This window comes from Nomascus leucogenys, chromosome 22a (assembly GCF_006542625.1).
Source record: "Nomascus leucogenys isolate Asia chromosome 22a, Asia_NLE_v1, whole genome shotgun sequence".
In the NCBI taxonomy this organism is placed as follows: domain Eukaryota; kingdom Metazoa; phylum Chordata; class Mammalia; order Primates; family Hylobatidae; genus Nomascus; species Nomascus leucogenys.
The window spans coordinates 51,231,750-51,255,322 of NC_044402.1; the positions used below are offsets into that span (position 1 = coordinate 51,231,750).

The window sequence follows — 23,573 nt, forward strand, 5'->3', positions numbered from 1 at the left end:
TAACAAACAAAGAGCACTGAGGTTCTTTACCAAAACTCCAGAAGCATCAGGAAGCTTCAGTAGTCTGACTGTCAGCATTTCCCTTTGTGAGTATTTCCCTGGGCTGTTCTATAGTTTGGGTTTAATTTGCTTCCCCTAGAAGGCTGGACTCTAAACTCAGCCTTCCAGAGGAGCACAGCTTAGCCTCAATGGACTTGTTCTTGGCTGTAAGTGCCTCGTCTAGCTGGGAGGAATCCTCAGGTGGCTGTGGCTGCTATGTGCTGTGAGGCCTTGGCTTGTACAGGGAGCGGGGACACACAGAAAGGACTCTGCTTCTGTTTACCTTTGTAGTCCTGGCCCAGTTCCAGGCTGAGGTTATGAGCCTCAGTACATCTAACCCAAGAGCAGCCTCCTGCCCCTGACTCTGTGTGACAATACAGAAGTCACTTAAGTACTGAGCCTCAGTGTATCCATCTGTAAAATGGGAAGAGTGAGACTTACCTTTAAGGGTTTCTAAGCAGGTCATATGAAAGAACTATGGGAAAAGTACTAAGCACAAGCCTGGTACACAGACGGAAATGTAGGACAGAACCCACAATCCCTGGTTTCCAAATCCAGTGAGTGTCCAAACCACAAACAAAGAGTTAAATTCAAAAGTGGCAGCAAGAGAGGAAGTGAGCAGAACCAGCCACAGTGACACACGTGTTACAGAGTTCAACAACATCGTCACGGGGCAGTACCTGGAGGACTTGCTCTCCTATAGATCCATGGAAGGCAACTAGAGCAGCGCTGGGAAGACAACCAGCAGGGCACAGAGGTGACTGCGAGGCTGGAATGAAGCAACCTGAATTACAGGCAAATCAATACTATTAATGATTATGTATGGTGAAAGTCCATTGCAACAGAGTTCAGTGGCCTCTGTCAGTAGTGACATTAATGGGACAGAAATAAAACCCCCGGTCTATAAGACCCAAGAGTAAACAAAACAGGGATATAACGTCCACTCATTGAGGGTCTAGTACAATAATACATAAAAAGTGTTTTATAACTTAAAAGGACTACATAAATATAAGAGACTATTATAGTGCTGATAATAAATTCCAACTGGAAGCACTAATGGATCTAGGTATGTGTGACTTTAAGAGACATAATGAGGGGAAAATCAAGCACCTTCAAAGCTCAAATGAAGGAATCAAGGAATTTAACTGTCAAGTGAAAGTAATATCAAGTTCCTACATGTTAGTAATGCTGGTAGAAATGCTAGGAATTGGCCGGGCGCAGTGGCTCACGCCTGTAATCCCAACACTTTGGGAGGCCAAGGCAGGTGAATCACGTCAGGAGATCGAGACCATCCTGGCTAACATGGTGAAACCCCATCTCTACTAAAAATACAAAAATTACCCAGGTGTGGTAGCATGCACCTGTAGTCCCAGCTACTCAGGAGGCTGACTCAAGAGAATCAATCACCTCAACCCGGGAGGCAGAGGTTGCAGTGAGCCAAGATCATGCCATTGCACTCCAGCCTGGGTGACAGAGTAAGACTCCATCTCGGAAAAAAAAAAAAAAAAAAAAAGAAAGAAAGAAAGAAAGAAGGCCGGGTGCGGTGGCTCACGCTTGTAATCCCAGCACTTTGGGAGGCCGAGGCGGGCGGATCACGAGGTCAGGAGATAGAGACCACGGTGAAACCCCGTCTCTACTAAAAATACAAGAAAAATTAGCCGGGCGTGGTGGCGGGCGCCTGTAGTCCCAGCTACTCAGGAGGCTGAGGCATGAGAATGGCGTGAACCCGGGAGGCGGAGCTTGCAGTGAGCCAAGACTGCACCACTGCACTCCAGCCTGGGCGACAAGGCAAGACTCCGTCTCAAAAAAAAAAAAAAAAAAAAGAAAGAAAGAAATGCTAGGAATTGCCTGGTCCAACTCCTTGGCTTTACTGTTGAGGAAAGAGGAAATAAGCCTGGCTCAGCACTTTTTCAGTTGTAACATACTTCAAGTGTTTGGAAAGAGGAAAAAGGAATGGTACTGGGCTTATCTGTGGGATTTCAAGCCCTTTATCATGCCTCTTTGCCAAATGGCCTAGAAGTTTAAAAGCTGAGGGTTTTTTTTTTTGTTGAAGGATAGCCTGTGTTATCTTTGGGTTGGGAACTTATTTTGCAATTTACTTGCAAAATAAGAAGAATAAAAGGACTATGAAGAGCTCAGCTACAGCTCTTCTTCCATGCAAAATAGGACACCTCATCACCCAGGCTCCACGCTGGGGTTCGATGGTCTCTAAACCTCCTGAAACTGTCTAAAAATTATTGCATATGTACTAGATACCTAAAATTGTCTGGGGATTACAGAAGAATAACCTTCTGTAAGATTAATCAGCGAATAAGTAGAAGAGGGATAATAGAATTAGAAAATCATTTTGCGACTGCCATTATAATAGCACAAGGATCATCAATAGATGCTAAAACTATTAGGTGAAAGGTTTTGGGGGACGAGATAGCACCCATGGTGCCAAAGCACCAACGAATGGATTACTTCCTGACATACCTTCATAAGGAAGAGATCCAGTGGTTACCTTAACTAAGTGACCAAATCCAGCGTCATCAGCAGACAGGGCAAAGTGGCATGTGCTTTCTGGCATGGCACTATATGAATCACACAACATTACCTATGAAGTTTTTGTGCCAAAAATGTTTCACTTGAATGAATCTAGTCAAGCCTTTAGATCTAACTTCCAGTTTATAAAAAATATAAAGGAAAGGAATACTCTGAAGTATGTTACAACTGAAAAAGTACCGATGGAGGAATTAAACCACACCATGAGGAAAGAACCAGATAAATCCAGAATGCAGGACATTGCACATGGCAACTGGCCCAGTCTTTTAAAAAGTCAGTGTCATAAAAAAAACCTTCGAAAGAACTGCTCTTGATTTTTACAGACTAAAGAGAAATAATAACCAAATGCAATACGTGAACCTTGATTGGATCCTGTAAAAAGAAAAAAAAAAGGTTATAAAAATAGTCTTGGAACTATTGTGGGAAATTTGTAAATAGACTGGGTGTTGGATCATATTAAAAAATTATTTCCTTTCTTTCTTTTTTTTTTTTTTTTTGAGACAGGGTCTTACTCTGTCCCCCAGAGTGCAGTGGAACTATCTTGGCTTACTGCAACCTCTGCCTCCCTGGCTCAATCAATCTTCTCATCTCAGGCTCCCGAGCTGATGCAACAACAGGTGCATGCTACCACACTTGGCTAATTTTTAAAGGTTTTTGTAGAGAAGAGTTGCCACTATATTGCCCAGGCTGGTCTCAAACTCCTAGGCTCAAGCCATCCTCCCACCTCAGCCTCCCAAAGTGCTGGGATTATAGGCATGAGCAACTGCACCATGTCTAAAATTATTTTCTTAATGGTATTTATTGAGGTTATGTATGAGAATGCCTATACTTCTTATTTATTTATATATTTATTTGTTTTTGAGATGGAGTTTTTCTCTTATTGCCCAGGCTGGAGTGCAATGGCACAATCTGGCTCACTACAACCTTCGCTTGCCAGGTCCAAGTGATTCTCCTGCCTCAGCCTCCCTAGTAGCTGGGATTACAGGTGCCCACCACCACGTCCGGATAATTTTTTGTATTTTTAGTAGAGACGGGGTTTCACCAGGTTGGCCAGGCTGGTCTCAAACTCCTGACCTCTGGTGATCCACCTGCCTTGGCCTCCCAAAGTGCTGGGATTACAGGCATGAGCCACCGCGCCCGGCTGAGAATACCTGTATTTCTAGGCAATGGATGCTGTAGTATTTAGAGCTCCATGTCTCCCACCTAATTTGAAATGGTTCCTTTCTTTCTTTTTTTTTTTTTTTTTTTGAGACAGGGTCTTACTCTGTCCCCCAGAGTGCAGTGGAACTATCTTGGCTCACTGCAAAGCAAAACAAAAAGCTAGAAAAGTTTTCTGGGGAGGGAGCTATAGTTTTCTATCACATTCTTAAAGAGGTCTGTAGTAACCATCAAAAATGGTTAAATCACTGATACAGAGATCATGGTGCTTGACAGCTTGTAGAAGCTCAATACACATTTACTGAACAAGTGAATGGATTCAGGGGAACTGCAGACAATGTTAATTGTATAGAACCATTTGTTTTTGAGAGTCTGCCATAACTAAACAAAACACAGTACCACTTCTATGACCAATCCCTTCCCTTGCTTATACAGACTCCTTCTGAGGAAACTGAGGCTCAGCAGGGTTAAGCAACTTGCCCAAGAGCACATGGCTAGGAAGCAGTGTCTGGTGCCAAGGCCTCCACTCAATCCACTACACTCTCTTCCCTACCCAGGCACACTGTAAAATGGGGTCTAATACCAGCTCCTTTGTTAGGAAGCTCAGATGAGGTCATCTACATGGAAGGGCTTTGTAAGCAGAGTAATGCTGACAAAAGAAAAGGGGCATATATTCTGCTGATACTGACCAAAAGCACCCTAGCCTTAGCTATGACAAACTTTCACATATGGTGTGAGCAATAAAGTGTCCCTGTTGGACAGTAGTTTTCCTTCTTAGTGATGGAGGCTCTCAAGATTTCAGAATTAGGAGAAATGAGGTTGAGTATGAGAGATGTGGGCAGAACAGAATAACTGCTCCCCTTCCCCATACACAATTCTGTCAGGTCCGATGCAAAATTCACCCTCTCCAAAAACTCTTCCCCAACTTGCCACACCCTGCTATGGTTCTGCCCTTTTATGCCTTCAGTATATTCTCTGTGATTATCTCAACAGGTTTCCACAATAAGAGGTAAAACCATTACCCTTCTCTCCATTCCTGGCTCCTGGGCAGACAGAAACCAAAATTAGAGCCAGAAAAAAAAAAAAAAAAAAAAAACCTCGGAGATGACCCACTCCACCCCCACTCCCTTTACTCAGATGAGAATTCTGAACCTGAAGAAGTCACTTCATGAACTCTCTTGCACCAGAGGTCACACATCCCTGGGGGGTGAGGGGGCATTCTTTTGTCTCTTCAATAAACCAGAAGCGGCCGGGCGCAGTGGCTTCTGCCTGTAATCCTAGCACTCTGGGAGGCAGAAGCGGGTGGATCACCTGAGATCGGGAGTTTGAGACCAGCCTGACCAACAAGGAGAAACCCCGTCTCTACTAACAATACAAAATTAGCCAGGTGTGGTGGCGCATGCCTGTAATCCCAGCAACTTGGCAGGCTGAGGCAGGAGAATCGCTTGAACCCAGGAGGCGGAGGTTGCAGTAAGCTGAGATCACGCCAATTGCACTCCATCCAGCCTGGGCAACAAGAGGAAAACTCCATCTCAAAAAATAAAAATAAAAAAATAAACCAGAAGCTAGCTGCAATTCTATAGAACCAGGAAGATGCAACAAACAAGCCCTGCAATGTCCTGGTACCCTCCTCACAGGCAGAACTGGAGACACTCCCTACCTTTCTCTAAGAGGTTCCCATTTCCCTGAAATCCACCCCTTCCCTATAAGTCTCTGGATCTCATAAATACCTAATCTGCATATGTCAACAGACTGGCCAAGGTGACACCACATAATTTCAAGATGTGGATGCATGCACGATTATTGGCTCCAAGAATAATCACTATAAGCAGCAAAAACTAACTGAAAGCCGGGCATGGGGGCTTGTGCCTGTAATTCCAGCACTGTGGGAGGCTAAGGCAGGAGGACTGCCTGAGCCCAGGAGTTTGAGACCAGCCTGGGTAACATAGTGAGACGTTGTCTCCAAAAAACGAAATTAGCTGAATTAGCTGGGCGTGATGGCGCATGCCTATAGTTCCAGCTACTTAGGAAATTGAGGCAGGAGGATCTCCTGAGCCTGGGAAGTTGAGGCTGCAGACAGCCATGACTGCGCCACTGCACTCCAGCCTGGGCGAAACTCTGGCCTGCCTCCGGCTCCTAGATGCCACCCAGAGAGGTGCCCTGGTAGACACTGAATCCCAGATGTGGACTCTGGAGCCCGAGAAAGTAAATGGAGAGGCCTGGGTTTTCATCCTGGCCTCCAGGGTACCAGTTCAGGACTCTCTTGAGTATCCCAAGCTGCTTCTCAAGCATATGTCTGGACCTCCAAACAAGAGCAAAGCACCTGTAATCCCAAAGCACTTAGCCTAGAGCTCCATTCCCTGTGGGTACTCCATTTAAGGGCTCTTGGGGTCCCAGATTAATCCCCGTATTTTAATCTGAGATAAGCAAAGTCTCCATGGGGTAAACTGCCATGAGACACCTCTAACAAACCTGGAGAGGCCAGAATTCAGGGCAAAAAGCAAGTGATTTCGATGTGCATACTAGAGGAGTGACTGCACCCCTACTCGCCAGGCCAAAGGCCTGGATCCCAGGCTGTCCCAGGAGATCCCAGTGACTGTGGATGATGCGTTCCTGTGGTCACACTTGGCTTACTTTCCCCACAGAGCTCAGCATCAGTGGTGCTCTGAAGCACAGTGCAGGCCACAAAAACCACCAGGGCTCTGAACACTAGAAATCCCCACGGGGCTCAAAGAGGAGCAGGAGGTAGCAGCCAGCTGGGAGGTGGATGAGACAAGGCGTTAAAGTGCCCTGGTCTTGCGGCTGACCCACAGGGGAAAATTGGGTGTTCTTCATATATTTTTTTTTATTAATTTTTTTTGCACACAAAAACAATAAACATTTTCTAAAAATACACACAAAAAGATGCGTATCAAACATACTAGGAAGGTCACACATGGGAAGTCGGGGAATAGAAATGGGGGGTGGGAGTTAAAATAAATGAGAGAGGGACTTTATATGGACCAGTGACAACAACTCAATCCTCCACTTGACAAAGAAGAGGGAGAAGGAAGAGGAAGAAAAAGAAAGTGGGATAAAGGATCAGAAAGGGAGGAAAACAAAAAATTAGAGTATGACTCCAGGGTAGACCTGCCTCGCCGTCACTGAGTTGGCTGGTTGGCCTGTCTGCTGCAATTTTCATGCCTCGCCAAGTTGGCCAGACTGGTCCCGAACTCCCAGCCCGAAGCGACCAACCCGCCTCGCCCCCCAGAGTGCCGGGACCACAGGCGTGAGCCACCACGTCCAGCCCCCACACCGCCTCTGGCCTCCGTGGTAGACCCCCTAGACGGAGCGGCCGGGCAGAGGCGCTCCTCACCTCCTCCCAGACACGGGGCGGCCGGGCAGAGGCGCTCCTCACTTCCCAGACAGGGTGGCCAGGCAGAGACGCTCCTCACCTCTTCCCAGACATAGGCGGCCGGGCAGAGGCGCCCCTCACTTCCCAGACGATGGGTGGCCGGCAGAGGCGCTCCCCACCTCCCACACGATGGGTGGCCGGGCAGAGGCGCTCCTCACTTCCCAGACGGGGCGGCCGGGCAGAGGCGCTCCCCACCTCCCAGACGGGGTGGCCGGGCAGAGGCGCTCCTCACTTCCCAGACGGGGCGGCGGGTGTTCTTCATATTTGTGCCGGAATATCTGTCTAATGTTGAATCATGAACCAAGCTCTCTCTTGTCTAAAATATTCCTAAGTGTCACTTGGTGCTTTGCACCAAATATAGGAAGGAATCCTTTATCATCTTGTGGAATGGTTCAAACCTTGACTACACATCAGATTTGTAGTCTTCAAACTGGTGAGTCTTCAAAATACACCCAGACCAACTGAATTAGAATCTCCAGAGGTGGACCAGGCTCTGGTATTAAAAAACAAACTTCCCAGGAGATTCTAAAGTCTATCCAGGACTGTGAATCACTACAACCCCTTATTTACAGAGGAAGAAAGTGAGTGCCAGAGCCTCGGACTCATTTGCCCAGCAGCAGAGCTGGCTGGCAGCAAGGCCAGCACTAGCACGAGGTGGGGTGAGGTGCACCTCCCAGCTCTGGGCTCCTTCCACTCCACCATACACTGCACTTTGGTGCCTGGAAAATGAACTCTTCCCTGCCCATATGGAGTGCTGTGGAGGGTTAGCCTCACAGGCAGAGGAAATCCTCTGCCGGAGAAAGGGTAGCGGTGAATTTGAGGAGCTGACAATTGGCCACAGGTGGAGTGCAGTGAGGTGAGCAGAGGGAGGGTGGAGAAACAGGAGGGAACAGATTATGCAAGACTCTGTGACCCAGGTTAAGAATTTTGGACTTTATCCTAACAGCCCTAGGAAGCCATTGAGGGTTTAAGCAGCAGGATGTTAAAAGTTACTCAACAGCTAGCAGACGTTTATTAGGTGCCTACTATGTGTCAGGCACCGAGGTTACAGCAGAGAACAAAAATGGCAAACTCCCTGTCCTACCAGAACTTATATCCAGTAACCTGAGGAATCCTTTAGAAGCTGAAATCGGATCCAACTGTGGGATCATCACACCCTCAAGGGTTTCCTGATTTACATAAACCTCCTCTCCCCTTTGCTGCAGCCACTCTGGCCTTTTGATCCTCAAACACACTCGGTCACGTGTTAAACTGCCAATCTTCCCGGGTGACCAACCAGGTTAAACCCCTCAATGGCTTTCTGGTGCTCCAGGAATAAAGTCAAAACTCCTGTCCTTCCTTTCTTCTGTGAGGAGGCTGTCCCAGGAGATCCTAGCTGGATTCCCAGATAATCACAGCCTTTTTCTAGCTTGAAGTCTCAGCTGAAAGCCACCTCCTCTGGCAATTCTTTCCTGACCTGTCAGATTGGGTCCACATGTAGTCTAGTCATACAGCCCCAAAACACCCCATGCTGCACCCTGTACTTCTCTGCAATTTTCAGTCCTGACTTATTAGTGTAATTACTCGCTTAACACCAGCTTTTTCCATGAAACAAGGAGAGAGATTGTGTCTGTCTTATCCCCAGAATCTACATAGTACTTGGCACAGAGTAGACAATAAAAACTGACTGAGAAAACAAAGCACAAGCACAGAGTATCTGACACAAAGAAGATGCTTCCTACACATCTGCTGAAGGAATGCGAACAATCTTAGCCACCTGCCCTTTCTCTCCAGCAAGATGGTAGTAAATTGGTAGAGAGAGAAGCAATTTCTTCATATTCCCTGTAGCAGCAAGAACAGTAGGCTGCACGTCACCATCAAATCATCGTATCCAAGGTTTCGCTCCAGGAACTTACAGAAACCAGGAGAAGAAAAAGCTGTGTCTGAGAAAATGGTTGTTGTGGAGTAAATTGTAATAGTGAGAATCACTCCTTCCCTTTTCTTTAGTTTCAGACCTAGGTATACACCCCATAAACAAGAGTTTATTTTCTCAGGTTTTGAGCCTCAAATGAATGGAATTTTTTTCCATTTTTTTTGCATGTATTTGGGGGGCTGTCAACATCATGTTTGTGAGGCCCATTCATGTGATTATGAGCTGATTTTATTTAATTGCTGCTCTGTAACTATACAATTTTTAATGCAGTCTACTGATAGCCATATGAGTTGTTTCCAGTTTGGGACAATTACAAACACTGCTTCAGTGAATATTTCTGCATACATGTTCTAGCACACACAGGCAAGATGTACCCTCAATTTGACTAAGCAGGCCAAACTGTTTCCAAAGTGACTATAGGGCTAAGTAGTCTGCCCAGCAGGCTACGAGCACTCATGCTGCCCCACAGCCTCACCAACACCTGATAATATCAGCTTTAATTTTTGCCACTCTGGAGGATGGGATATAGAATGTGTGCGTGTGTGTTTAACTCCCCAAAAGGAAACAGCATGAGACAGACCTAGTAACAGGCCAAGGAATCCTATAGCAGCAGACCAGATATTGTGCTCCTCGACCCAACCAATAAATGTTGTAAATGTTTATCTTTGGGGAGAGAAGGGGAAGGGCCCACCCAGCTTCTGTTCTTCTTTCCCTTGGTAACTTACCATCTATGAGTTAGTGAGATGGAGACATTCTAACCATTAATCCAGGGAAAGGGAGGAATCTAAGCCATCAGCAAGGGAGTTAGTGCTTTTCATCAAATTTGAGACACCTGTGACATCACATTGTAGCATCTCTGAAATGTGATCAATCGCATGTCATAATTTAACTGGCAAAGTATTTTTTTGATGTGGAGCATAAAATAAGGGCACATAAAAGATTTGGTGGTGTTGTGGTTTGAACATGTCCCCCAAAACTTCACGTGTTGGAAACGTAATTGCCAATGTAACAGTATTAAGAGGTGGGGTCTTTAAGATGTGACTGGGTCATGAGGGTGGAACTCTCAGGAATGGATTAATGCCATTCTTGCTAGAGTCCATTGGCCTCCAGAACTGTGAGCTGAATAAACATCTGTTGTTTACAATTTACCCAGTCTATGGTATTCTGTTACAGCAACAGAAAATGGATTAAGACAAATAGCATCTTAGATTTGGTGAGATGTGGCATATTTCCTAAAAAGTGCTGCCAGGATCATCCTTCTAGCACACAGGATCTCATCCTGTTATTCTCCTGCTTCAAATCTCCTAGCTGAGGCTGGGTTTGGTGCCTCATGCCTATAATCCTAGCACTTTGGGAGGCTGAGGCAGGAGGATCCCTTGAATCCAGGGGTTCAAGATCAGCCTGGGCAACATAGGGAGACTCTGTCTCTAAAAAAAAAATAAATAAATAAAAATAAAAATAGCCAGGCGCGGTGGCTCACGCTTGTAATCCCAGCACTTTGGGAGGCCGAGGCGGGCGGATCACGAGGTCAGGAGATCAAGACCACAGTGAAACCCCGTCTCTACTAAAAATACAAAAAATTAGCCGGGCGTGGTGGCAGGCGCCTGTAGTCCCAGCTACTCGGAGAGGCTGAGGCAGGAGAATGGCGTGAACCCGGGAGGCGGAGCTTGCAGTGAGCCGAGATTGCGCCACTGCACTCCAGCCTGGGCACAGAGCGAGACTCCGTCTCAAAAACATAAATAAATAAATAAATATAAATAAATAAATAAAAATAAAAACAAAAAAACTCCTACTAGCTGAGGTCCAAACTGCACAGGTGGCTGGGCGCGATGGCTCACGCCTGTAATCCCAGCACTTTGGGGGGCTGAGGCGGGCGGATCGTGAGGTCAAGAGATCGAGACCACCCTGGCCAACACAGTGAAACCCAGCCTCTACTAAAAATACAAAAATTAGCCAGGCATGGTGGCACGCACCTGTAGTCTCAGGTACTTGGGAGGCTGAGGCAGGAGAATCGCTTGAACCCGGGAGGCGGAGGTTGCAGTGAGCCGAGATCACACCACTGCACTCCAGCCTGGGTGACAGAGCAAGACTTCGACTCTAAAAAAAAATGCACAGACATCCTCCCCTGCCCTGCATCCGGCTAGCCCCAACTTACCCATCCAGCCCCAAATCCCTCCTCGTCCTACCTAATTCTCTGGCCATTAGATACACTGAACCAGGAAGACAGCCCCTTCTTCACTCCCCACTCTCCACCCATTCCCTTGTACATGCTCTTCTCTCCAGTCCAGCTCATCCTTGAAGGCTTGAATACAATTTGTCCCCTTATCTGTGAGGTGTTTCCTGTGCCCATCCCATTCCCATCTCTGAGTTGAATGTATCTCTCCTCCTGCAGCTTTGCATATACTGTATTTCTACAATAGCACTATCACACTGCTCCATACAGTAGCACCCCCCATCCGCTAAAGATACATTCATATAGGAGTCCCCTCAATCCTCAGGAGATGCATTCCAAAACCCCCAGTGGATGTCTGAAACCTATGTTTCTCCTACACACACACACTTGTAGTAAAGTTTATAAAGTAGGCACAGAAATAGATTAACAATAATAACACAACAGAAAAACTATAACAATATATTGTAATAAAAGTTATATACATGTGGTCTCTCTCTCTCAAACTATCTTGTACTGTACTCACCCTTCTTGTGATGAAGGAACAGTGGGAGGGCAAGAGATTTTATCATGCTACTCAGAACAATGCACATCTAAAACTTATGAATTCTTTACTTCTGGAATTTTCTGTTTACTGTCTTTGGGCTGAGGTTGACCATGGGTAACGGAAACCACGGAAAACTAAGCCATGGATAAGTGGCTGTAATTGATATTTTTATCTGTCTTCTCTCCCATCAGAATGTGAACCCAAAGGTCATGCCTCACTGACCTTTTTATCTCCAATATCTGGCACAAAGTAGGGGGTCTGCAAATGTTTGTGAAATGAATGACCTCCCCTAATTCCAGAGCCCTGCCATCTCCATTCTTCCCCCTTTCACCACACACCCCTCCTTTCCCACATTAAAATTCTGCTTCAGCAGCAGGCTTCCAGGGCTCTCCTTAGATTAGACATTCTTGGCCACACACATTACCTAGATCTCTCCTGGCCTCCCTCCACATACACACAATTTTGGGGGGAAGAACAAAATTCCATGTCTATCAAGCTGGCAAAATCTAATTCATCCTGATGCCAGCCAAATTATGTTTTTGTCTTCTGAAACCAAATTCCCATTCTCCGTGTCTTTTCTATTCTGATCCTGGGGGGTCCAAGTCTGAAGTCATTCCAAGAAGCCTCAATTCAGACCATGGACTCTCTTCGGGGGTTTGCAGTGTCTTCTGTGGTGGTCACACACAATCTGAGTCCAACCTGTTACTCCCCTGCAGGAAGTGATATCTAAGAAGTCACCCACTGCCTTGGGCCTTCAGTCTCCTTACCTCTTAACAAGGGGAAAATATTTTGCCAAGTTTACCAGGCTATTTGAGGTTGAGGCAAGGTCACATAAGTACAAGTGTCTCACTAACAAAAAGCTCTATAAAAATACTAAGAAGGAGCACAGGAGCCAATGTGAAAAGAGCTCCCAACAGCCAAAGCCACAGTAATTTGAGCAACAAAATAAAGTAGTATTGGATTATAAACCAAAGTATAAAATAAATGTCCCTGAGTCTACACTGAAATTAATGATTGAATAAATTAATAAATGGGGGAGAAGAGAGAAACAAATCTTCCATGCAGAATAACTGCAAATAATAATACGTAGATACTTGCCCTCAAGAAGGGGGAATATAACTCTCAGCTCCCTAGGTATGGGCTGCACTTAGTGACTTCCTTCTAAAGAGGACAATACACGCAAAGAGTGGAAAAGAGACTAATTTTACAGTGGAGAAACCTGAAAAACACTATCTCAGCCAAATCAATATTAAGTCATAAATCATGTTAGTACATGCCCTTGACACGATGGGATGAAAATGGCAATCTACCTCTGTGGTCTTCCTCCCAGTTACCCGTAAGCCCAGTCTCAGGAGAAAAACATCAAATTCCAACAGAGGGGCATCCTACAACATATACGACCAGTATTCTTCAATACTGTCAAGGTCATCAGAAGAAGTCTGAGAAAATCCCACAGCCGAGAGGAGCATAAGGAGACATGACAACTAAATGTAATGTGGTAACCTGCACGGGATCATGAAACAGAAAAAGTACTGAGGTAAAAACTAAGGAAATCTGAACACACTATGGACTTTGGTCAATAATAATGTATTGATATTGGTTAATTGCAACAAATGTACCAAACTGAGGTAAGATGTTAGTAACAGGGGACCCGGTTTGGAGCATGTGGGAACTTCGTACTATCTTCTCAATTTTTCTGTAAATCTAAAAGTGTTGTAAGAAATAAAGTCTATTTAAACAATAAGATTGCAATTTTTGAAACATAAAAAGCCTAGCTTTTTTAAAGGTGATTTTTTTGAACTTGGGGAAAAACATGTTAGGGATTATGATTTCAGCTAACAGTTAAAAACAGAAGGTTAAGGCATGCATAAACGAATGTCATTCTCCCCTCTTTTGAAGTACACACAAATCGTGGTGTCAAAATTTGAAATCTACTGGAGATTTGGAAGTGTGTCTCTCCCATTTACTCCACAAAGTTAAATTTACACCTTTTTTCTAAGGCCAAATAGGGAGAAAATCAGTAAGAAAAATGCTAATGGGCTGGAAAGAGTGAAAGCACAGCTCCAAGTATTTGCGGCTAAACCGGTTTACTCCGAACAACAACAACAAAAAAGACAGAAAGAAAGCATGACACTTTGGTCAGGGAGCTGGATTAGTCGCCTATCTACCAGGCTCCAAGCAACCGGACGGTCATCCAGGCCCCGCTTACTTCTGGTTCCGCAGACTAGAATGGATGGGAGTCTGAGTAGGATACCAGAAAGCGAGAAAGACCCAAGAGGAGGGAGAGAATGGAAGGACAAGCAAACAGGAGGGATCTGGCTGGCAGAGAGGACGCAGCGAACTTGACCCCCTCCTGAGCCCGCCCGGGGGCCTGGCCCCGTTTTGAACCCGGGCCCGGCGGCTGCGTTGGGTCGCCCCAAACCCGGCGAGCGTGCGAGACTGTTGCTTCGCTGTATGTCTCATCTGACACCCCCTACTCACCGGTCCCGAGCTCCGGGCCGCGAATCCCGGCCGGGGCCCCTCCTCTCTCGCGGCAGTCTGTTCCGGGTCCCGCTCCTACACGAGCAACCAGCGCGACAGCTCGTCCCCGCCCCGTAATCTCCCGGCTATTCGGGGCCCTTCGCCGAGATTTCTCCCGGACCAGCCCCGGGATTGGCTCCTGCCGAACTTCGCCTTCCAATAGGAACCTTAGTCTCTTTTACGTCACTGATCACCGGGCAAATCCCCAGACGGCCGAGGGCGGTGGGGCACCAGGGGCAGCGAAATGGAAACCGAAATCAGGCGGGACCGAGGCTGCGCCTAGAACCGCAGCCTGAGTTTGGCGCGTAATCGGGGTGGCCTGTTACACGGTCTAAGGGAGTAAATGCTAAGGCTTAGAGGCCCCTACGTAGGACTCTTGAGAGGGCAATAATCCCCTTTCCACCTCTCGAGACCCCTCACTGCCCAACTCTGGCCTTATGCTGGATCAGGGTCCGAGGTGAAGGTATGAGGCGAAGGTGGCGCTCGCCGGGTGCTCAACATTAAATACGAAGTCCCTTCTCCTAATGTTGCCTAAATTTGCTTCCAGGACAAATCAGAATTTTAGCAAGCAAATACTCTCAGAGACCTATTTACGAAAATTATTACTTCCTAGGTAAAATAACGTTCAACCAGACAGCCATTGTCGCCATTCGACGGAAGGAAAAACTGAGGTTGCAGAAGCTTAAGGGTCTGGGCCCAGTTCAGGGGGGTTGTTTCCGCTCCTCGACGCTGAATTTAGAAACCAGAGGCTGCAGAGCGGGCCGATACTCGGGTTCCCCAGGTCCTTGGTAGAGAGGTTTCCAGGAGGCTCGGGCGCGCCCCCGCCCACGGCCCCGGAAGCTGACGCCGCCGAAGCGTACGCCGCTGCCCAGCCTGCGCTCGCTTCCTGCTCTGCCTGCAGCCGCTGCGTCCAGTCCAGCTGCAGGACCATGCCCTGTGCTGCGGTTGCCGTGTCCCAGGCGTCGACGCGTCAAGATCCCCGTCTTTCCCGGCCAGCCAGGCGGTAGCGGCGTTCAACTCGTGCACTGGGCTGGTAGCAAGCTGGGAAGAGGCGGCGCAGGTTCTCCCGGTCAGCCAGTGCCGTGCTCCTAACGGTGGAGATCTAGCTGGGGACGCTGGTCGCCCGCCTAGGCAGTGGTGAGAGGGTGGGCTACAGTTGTTTGGGTATTCATGAATGGAGGAGCTCAGGGGCCTACACCCTAAAACCTGCTGAATCTTCACCCCTCCTCCGCTAGGGGTAGGGAAATTTGCACTGCATTTAAGCAAAGTGGAGTGGAGTGGGTGGGACATTCAGAAGAAACCACGCCCACATTTAACATCCCGCGTCCTTCCCTTCTCCCCCAGCCCCGCATTTTGTCTTTTTCCCCTTTGTCCAGCAGTATAACTCACGCTGCCCCTCCGGGCTGGGAGGGGTGTAGACCTCACCTGCTGAGCACAACTCTGGCGGGCCTGTGCTCTGGAGGTGGTCTCAGCACCTACCTAGACCCTCTTGATACCTGCTTTTTTAGTGGGTGTTGTGGGAAGAAAGTGTGTTTAACATGCTCCTCAAATAATGCTCTGCCGCCGGGTGCGGTGGGTCACGCCTGTAATCCCAGCGCTTTGGGAGGCCGAGGTGGGCGGATCACGAGGTCAAGAGATCGAGACCATCCTGGCCAACATGGTGAAACCCCGTCTCTACTAAAAATACAAAAATTAGCCGGGTGTGGTGGCACGCGCCTGTAGTCCTAGCTACTCAGGAGGCTGAGGCAGGAGAATCGCTTGAACCCGGGAGGCGGAGGTTGCAGTGAGCCGTGATCGCCCCCTGCACTCCAGCCTGGGGACGGAGCGAGACTCCGTCTCAAAAAATAATAATAAAATAAAAAATAATGCTGTGCCACTAAGCCTTCTCTCCCTGTCCTGAGGTCTTTGGCCTATTCACAGACCATTCTGGGCAGACTCTAGCCACAAATCCATCACCCCACTTAAAATTCTCTATCCTCTCAGCACACTTAGAGGGGCATGGAAGACCCTTGCAGGGGCTGGGGCTCCTGACATGACAGCTCCGCTTAACTCTCTGACCTCCCTCATGCCACTTCTCCCTCGGTCCCTGTGCTTTCACCTTAAACCTGGTCTTGAAACTCCCTGCCCCAGCCCCTTGCATGGCTGCCCGCTTCTTGTCAGTCATGTCTCTGTTTAATTGGCATCTCAGAAAGGTCTTCCTCCCTCACCCAGTTGAAACCAGTTCCCCATCATGCATTATTCTGTTTCCCTTTCTTCATGCATTTGTTGCCATTTGAAAGCACCTTGTTCATTTCTTTGTCAAATGTGTTTATTTTCCATCTTCCTCCCCCTCAATGTAAGCCCCAAGAGAGTTGAGACAACACCTGTCTTCCACGCACATGGCTTCCATGTAAATAAATGTATGTTAAATGAAATGAGCTCAGTGTGGGCATTTCTTTTTCTTTTTTTTTTAAATTTTATTATTATTATACTTTAAGTTTTAGGGTACATGTGCACAACGTGCAGGTTTGTTATCATTTAGCATTAGGTATATCTCCTAAAGCTATCCCTCCCCCCTCCCACCTCCCCACAACAGCCCCCGGTGTGTGATGTTACCCTTCCTGTGTCCATATGTTCTCATTGTTCAATTCCCCCGTGTGGGCATTTCTAAAGCTGGCCCTACTTGGCTGGGTATCAGTCATGCACTGAGTCCCTCTCTCACCACACTACATCTTGATTGATACAGCTTCTCAAGTCCAAGTAAGGGTAATAGAAATGGACGCTGGGAACACAATTTCTGCTTTGTGGTGGAGGAGACAGCTTTGTAGCAGCTTTGTAGCTTTGTGCCCCTCTACAGCTTCCTGCTTCATTTAAGGTTCTGAAGCAGAGTTGAAATTCCTTCCTCCAGCTCTCCATTTCTGTGGTCATACCAGATGGAGGCCAGGGCAGCATATGGGGCTGGGTAAGAGTTCTGAGTTGAATTCTCCAGTCTGCCATGTTCTGTGAGGCTTTGGGGCAGCTGCTCAACCTCTGTGTGCCACAGGTTCTTCTTCTGTAATGTGGAAGTAGCTAGATCTGCTTGGTACGGTTATTATGAGGCTTAAATGTAAAGCTTCGAAATAGTGAATCAGTGCTGACTAGGCCAAAGGGTATGGTATAATTATTTGCATTTGAAATAAATAAATGGAGCAAGAAGATTTAGTAGATATATTCCTTGAGCAGCTCTGGTTTAACCTAAGGAGGAACTAATGGCTGCTGTCTAAAAATGAGTTTGTATATGACAGGGTACAAGAAATGCCACCCCAAAATATGGCACCTTGGAAATTGAGAAAATAGCAGAAACAGGAAGGTTTCTCTGACCTCTTGCTCCTTTCTGCCCTGAAGCAAGCCATAGAAACTAGGGTTCCCCTCGCCCCTTCTTCCCTGAAGCAGGCCACAAAATCTAGGAAGGTCACTCTCTGACCTGCTCCCTCCTTCTCCCTCCTTCATCTGAAGGCCCTTATATAACAGGCATCCTCTCCTATGCCCTGAGGGAGGGACTGCCACACAGGTATGCCAAGAAGAAACTGAATAGACAGGCCTTTCCAACTTCTCAGTTTATCACCGTTAGCTCATACACTTTTGTCCATGCAATCATACATCTGCCTGACTGTCTATACAACTATGCAAATGTCCCCATTTCTTTGGGTTTTCGTTTCTGAAAGTTCCCATGTCATGTAAAACTTGGATAAAATAAATGTGCATGCTTTTCTCTTGTTAGTCTGTTTTTTGTTATTGGAGTCTCAGCATAAACCTTGTGATGGGTAAGGAAAATATATTAGTTTTTTTTCCCCTAAGTTTAGTATAAACATATTGAGCTAAAACATAGCATTCAGAATCTCAGGATTTTAAGAATACTAGAGTGCTTGGAAAGAGGCCTCCAAACAAAAAACAAACAAACAAAAAACTTGAAAACGGCCGGGCGCGGTGGCTCACGCTTGTAATCCCAGCACTTTGGGAGGCCGAGGCGGGCGGATCACGAGGTCAGGAGATCGAGACCACGGTGAAACCCCGCCTCTACTAAAAATACAAAAAAATTAGCCGGGCGTGGTGGTGGGCGCCTGTAGTCCCAGCTACTCGGAGAGGCTGAGGCAGGAGAATGGCGTGAACCCGGGAGGCAGAGCTGGCAGTGAGCCGAGATCGCGCCACTGCACTCCAACCTGGGCGACAGAGCGAGACTCCGTCTCAAAAAAAAAAAAAAAAAAAAAAAAAAAAAAAAAAAAAAAAACTTGAAAACATGAAACTCCCATTGGTAAAGATGCAAAGAATCTGTTGGAATCTTTTGTGTGAAGGATACCTTGGTATTAGGGCCAGAATGAATAAATGAATATCTGTAAAGGAAAAGGTAAAAGTTACATCAATGAAACAATTTTAAGTCAACATTTCTGTTTTCTGGTAGAGGCATAAGCTAATAAATAACTTTCGTGCTACTAAAATCTGCCTGCTTTTGTGCTAAGAACTGGCTGCAGGATAAAAAATAACAGGTTTAACTGTCCTTTTTAAAAGGAAAAAAGGCATTTTGAATGCTAATAGCATTAACTACTGGATTTTGAACAGAAAGCGTAGGCTGAACCAATCTCTTATATGACTTGGGATGTCATTTAAAATACTTTGTATTCCAAATTTGGTGACTTTTAAATGTCTATTAGCCCAAAAGTTAGTGAAAATATATTGTATAATATATAATGACAAATTCAACTTTAAAAAAAATTTTTTTTTTTTTGAAACAGGGTCTCACTCTGTCACCCAGGCTAGAGTGCAGTGGTGCAATCATGGCTCACTGCAGCCTCGACCTCCTGAGCTAATGCAATTCTCCCACCTCAGCCTCCTGAGTAGCTGGGACGGGTGTGTGCCACCATGCCCGGCTAATTTTTGTGTTTTTTGTAGAGACAAGGTCTGGCCATGTTGCCCAGGCTGGTCTCAAACTCCTGGACCCAAGCAATCCTCCTGCCTTGGCCTCCCAAAGTGCTGGGATTACAGGCTTGATCCACCGCACCCGGCCGACATTGCAGCATTTTCTAATAGGCCTATGTAAAAATTATCTAATTCTCTAGGGTAGTTTAACTTTGATTTAGTATTTCAGGGTATTTAGAGTACTCCTTAGGGGTAGACATTAACTTGTAGAAAAGTGATATCAATGGAAATGATTCTTGGTCAATAGCAATGTCAATGAATTTTGTTCAGTGGAGGTATAGAAGATGTATGTCCAGTGTACGTATATTCAATCTTCCAAATTCTCTTTGAACTAGTTCTTTTTTACTAGTCTCTTGTTAGTACATCTTTGATACATGCTCACTTTTTCTTTGTATAGGATACTGTCATTGACTCTTAAAAATTATACTTTGGCAATACATTGCATTTTATTATTATGTCTCTTAATCTTATTATAACAATCTACCCTTCCCTTATTTTCATTCCATTAATTTGCTGGAGAAGCCAGTTCATTTATCCCGTAGAATGTTCCCCGTACTGGATTTGGTTGATTGCTTCCTCATGGTATCAATTAACTTGTTCCTCTATTTCCTGTGTATCTTAGATAAGATTCATAAGATAATAAAGGATGCTATGTAGTCATCTCTCATTCTAAGCAATCAAACATTTTCAATATCTTTCACCGTATGTCCCTAACCCAGACACTACTAGTCCGTCTCTCTCTGCTGTAAAGGTAAGCGTTAATCTGCATTTTTGTGATAATCATTCCTTGGCTTTTATTTTTATTTACTTAAAAGGCTTTATCAGATTTGGAGTTTTTTGTTTGTTTGTTTTTGAGATGGAGTCTCGCCCTGTCATCCAGGCTGGAGTGCAGTGGTGCGATCTCGGGTCACTGCAACCTCCACCTCCTGGGTTCAAGTGATTCTCCTGCCTCAGTCTCCTGAGCTAAGTAGCTAAGATTACAGGTGCCCGCCGCTACGCCAGGCTAATTTTTGTATTTTTAGTAGAAACGGGGTTTCACAATGTTGGACCAGGCTGGTCTCAAACTCCTGACCTCAGGTGACTCGCCCATTTCGGCCTCCCAAAGTGCTGGGATTACAGGCGTAAGCCACGGCTCCCGGCTGGGTTCAATTTTTTAAGGAGAATACTTCAAAAGCAGTGCTGTGTACCTATGGTATCACATTTAGAGGTATATGATCTCATCCCACTATTAGTGATGGTAGATTTGATGGAAGATTCAGGTATTGTCAGCCTGATCCCTCCATTCCCCAGTTTGTGAGTTATGGATTTACTGCCTCTCAGCTCCAAAAATGATCCTGAATCTTTTAATTATGTTTTCTTTGCCAGCTGGCCCTGAAGCTTTGTCAGTAGAGGGCACTGGAGAGTCATTGCTGGGAAAAACGATTTTGCTTCCTGGTTCTGGCGTGCTGTTTGCCAGGTTCCTGCAGTGAGTGCATAGTTTACCAGCACCTGCTCCTGCAGCACCCAAAACTTACCCAGTGTCCAGTTACTGCAGTCACAGTCAGCAACACCCAGCAGCGAGCAGCTTCCTTAGGCACCCCTCCTGAAGGGGTTTTATACTGGAGTGTCTCTGGTATGAACAGCTTTTGCCTGCACCCGAGAGAGTGGGTTTCCAGCAAGTTCTGCCATAGCAGAACCACCTTGATGTCTCTACTCTCCCTGACAAGGCTAGATCCCATCCTCTCTTGTTTTCTCAAAAATGGACTAACCATCTATAAATATCTACTCTCCTGCTTCAGCAATATTTTTTTTACTGTTTCACTGAATTATTCTCATGAGCATACAAACATGTTATAATATTGTCGCTTTAAAAACCAAAACAAAACAAACTCCTTGATACCATAAGTTTTTTTGTTTTTGTTTTATGGAGTTTTGCTCTTGTTACCCAGGCTGGAAAGCAATGGCACGATCTCAGCTCACTGCAACCCCCGCCTCTGGGTTTCAAGCGATTCTCCTGCCTCAGCCTCCCCAATAGCTGGGATTGCAAGCGTCCCCTCACCATTCCCGGCTAATTTTGTATTTTTAGTAGAGACGGGGTTTCACCATGTTGGCCAGGCTGGTCTTGAACTCCTGACCTCAGGTGATCCACCCCCACTCCGCCCCACCCCGGCCTCCCAAAGTGCTGGGATTACAGGTGTGAGCCACTGTGCCTGGCCGGTAACATAAGTTTTTAAAAGGTTTTTGCTTCAGGTACTCTCCTATTTTCCTGCTCCACATTTACAGCAAAATTAGAAAATATTGTCTGTACCTGCTCTCTGTTTCCTTTTCTCTCTTTCTTTACTCAAAAACTGTGAAATATATGTTCAAAAGTGTACATATAATCCATATACACATTTTTAAATATTGATGAGATAATAAAGGATGTTATGTAATCATCTCTCACTCTAAGCAATCAAATATTTCCAATATCTTTTATTATGTGCTCCTAACCAATAGATCACTCTCCCTCTCTGCTAGAGCTGCATTTTTTTGTGATAATCATTCCCTAGCTTTTATTTATTTATTTATTTTTATTTTTATTTATTTATTTATTTATTTATTTATTTTAAGACGGACTCTTGCTCTGTTGCCCAGGCTGGAGTGCAGTGGCGCAATCTCAGCTCACTGCAACCTCCGTCTCCTGGGTTCAAGCGATTCTCCTGCCTCAGCCTCCTGAGTAGCTGGGACTACAGGCACGTGCCACCATGCCCAGCAAATTTTTTTGTATTTTTAGTAGAGACGGGGTTTCACCATGTTAGCCAGGATGGTCTCAATCTCCTGACTTCGTGATCTGCCCCATCCGCCTCCCAAAGTGCTGGGATTACAGGCGTGAGCCACCGTGCCTGGCCCCAGTGAGCTTTTCTTATTATTATTATTATTGTAGAGATGGTGTCTAGCTATGTCACCCAGGCTTGTCTCAAACTCCTGGCCTCAAGCAATCCTACTGCCTCAACCTCCCATAGTGCTAGGATTAAAGACATGAGCCACCACACCGGCCATCCTAGCTTTTCTTTATACTTCCTTGATACATGTATGTATCCCTAAACAGGATATTGTCTAGTTTTGCCTATTTTTATACTTTGTATACGTGGAATTGTAATGTACGTGTTCTTCTGTGACTTGTCTTTATTTTTGAGATTAACCATCTTGATGCATATAGCTTTGGCTTGTTCATTTTCACTGCTGTGTAGTATTCCAGATTTGAAAGTCCCATGTGTTTTTCTTCTCCATTTTACTATTCTTAGAACTTGGTTTGTCTTCATAGTTTTGCTGTTATGATCAATGATGCTATGAGAATTCTCATACATGTACCCTGGCACATACCTGCAAGACTTTTTAGAATACATAACTAGTAGTGAAATTTCTGAGTCTTAGAATGTGGTTGCAGTCTTCCTTCCTTCCTTCCTTCCTTCCTTCCTTCCTTCCTTCCCTCCCTCCCTCCCTCCCTCCTTCCTTCCTTCCTTCCTTCCGTGGCCCAGCCTGCAATCTACTCGGCTCGCTGCTGCCCCGCACCGCGGACTGCCTGGGACCGCCGGCGCGCGCCACTACCGCTGCCTGCGTTTTCTCCTTTGCCTGCAGGCGCAGTTTCGCCATTTTGGCCGCGCTGGTCTCCAGCTCCTAACCCCGAGTGCTCTGCCCGCCACGGCCTCCCCAGGTGCTGGGACTGCAGACGGAGTCCCGCTCACTCGGTGCTCGGTGTTTCCCGGGCTGGAGTGCGGTGGCGTGGTCTTGGCTCGCGGCAGCCTCCGCCTCCCAGCCGCCTGCCTTGGCCTACCAGGGTGCTGGGATTGCAGCTCCTGCCCGGCCGCCGCCTCGTCTGGGAGGTGGGGAGCGTCTCTGCTCGGCCGCCCCTCTGCCCGGCCTCCCCATCTGGGAAGTGAGGAGCGCCTCTGCCCGGCCACCCATCGTCTGGGAGGTGAGGAGCGCCTCTGCCCGGCCACCCATCGTCTGGGAAGTGAGGAGCCCTCTGCCGGCCACCCATCGTCTGGGAAGTGAGGAGCGCCTCTGCCCGGCCACCCATCGTCTGGGAAGTGAGGAGCGCCTCTGCCCGGCCGCCCCGTCTGGGAAGTGAGGAGCACCTCTGCCCGGCCCCCGTCTGGGAAGTGAGGAGCGCCTCTGCCCGGCCACCCATCGTCTGGGAAGTGAGGAGCGCCTCTGCCGGCCACCCATCGTTGGGAAGTGAGGAGCGCCTCTGCCCGGCCACCCATCGCCTGGGAAGTGAGGAGCGCCTCTGCCCGGCCGCCCCGTCTGGGAAGAAGTGAGGAGCGCCTCTGCCCGGCCGCCCCGTCTGGGAAGTGAGGAGCGCCTCTGCCCGGCCGCCCCGTCTGGGAAGTGAGGA

General features: G+C 46.9%; 2 protein-coding genes across 4 annotated transcripts in view; one reads left to right on the plus strand and one right to left on the minus strand.

The window, feature by feature from the left end:
• The window catches only part of TRIM26 (tripartite motif containing 26), a 30,561-nt gene extending 15,467 nt beyond the window's left edge, over positions 1-15,094 (minus strand). For 2 of the 3 annotated variants that reach the window (XM_030803241.1, XM_030803239.1), the window contains exons 1-2: positions 14,246-14,410; positions 720-823 (exon numbers count right to left, since the gene is read on the minus strand). The gene's annotated coding sequence lies outside the window, so the exon portion shown is untranslated. Of the gene's footprint in view, positions 1-719; positions 824-14,245 lie in introns of all 3 variants that reach the window. The other variant, XM_030803240.1, reaches the window with a different exon arrangement.
• Positions 1-23,573, plus strand: part of LOC100588639 (HLA class I histocompatibility antigen, A-11 alpha chain-like) — a 462,712-nt gene that overhangs the window by 188,477 nt on the left and 250,662 nt on the right.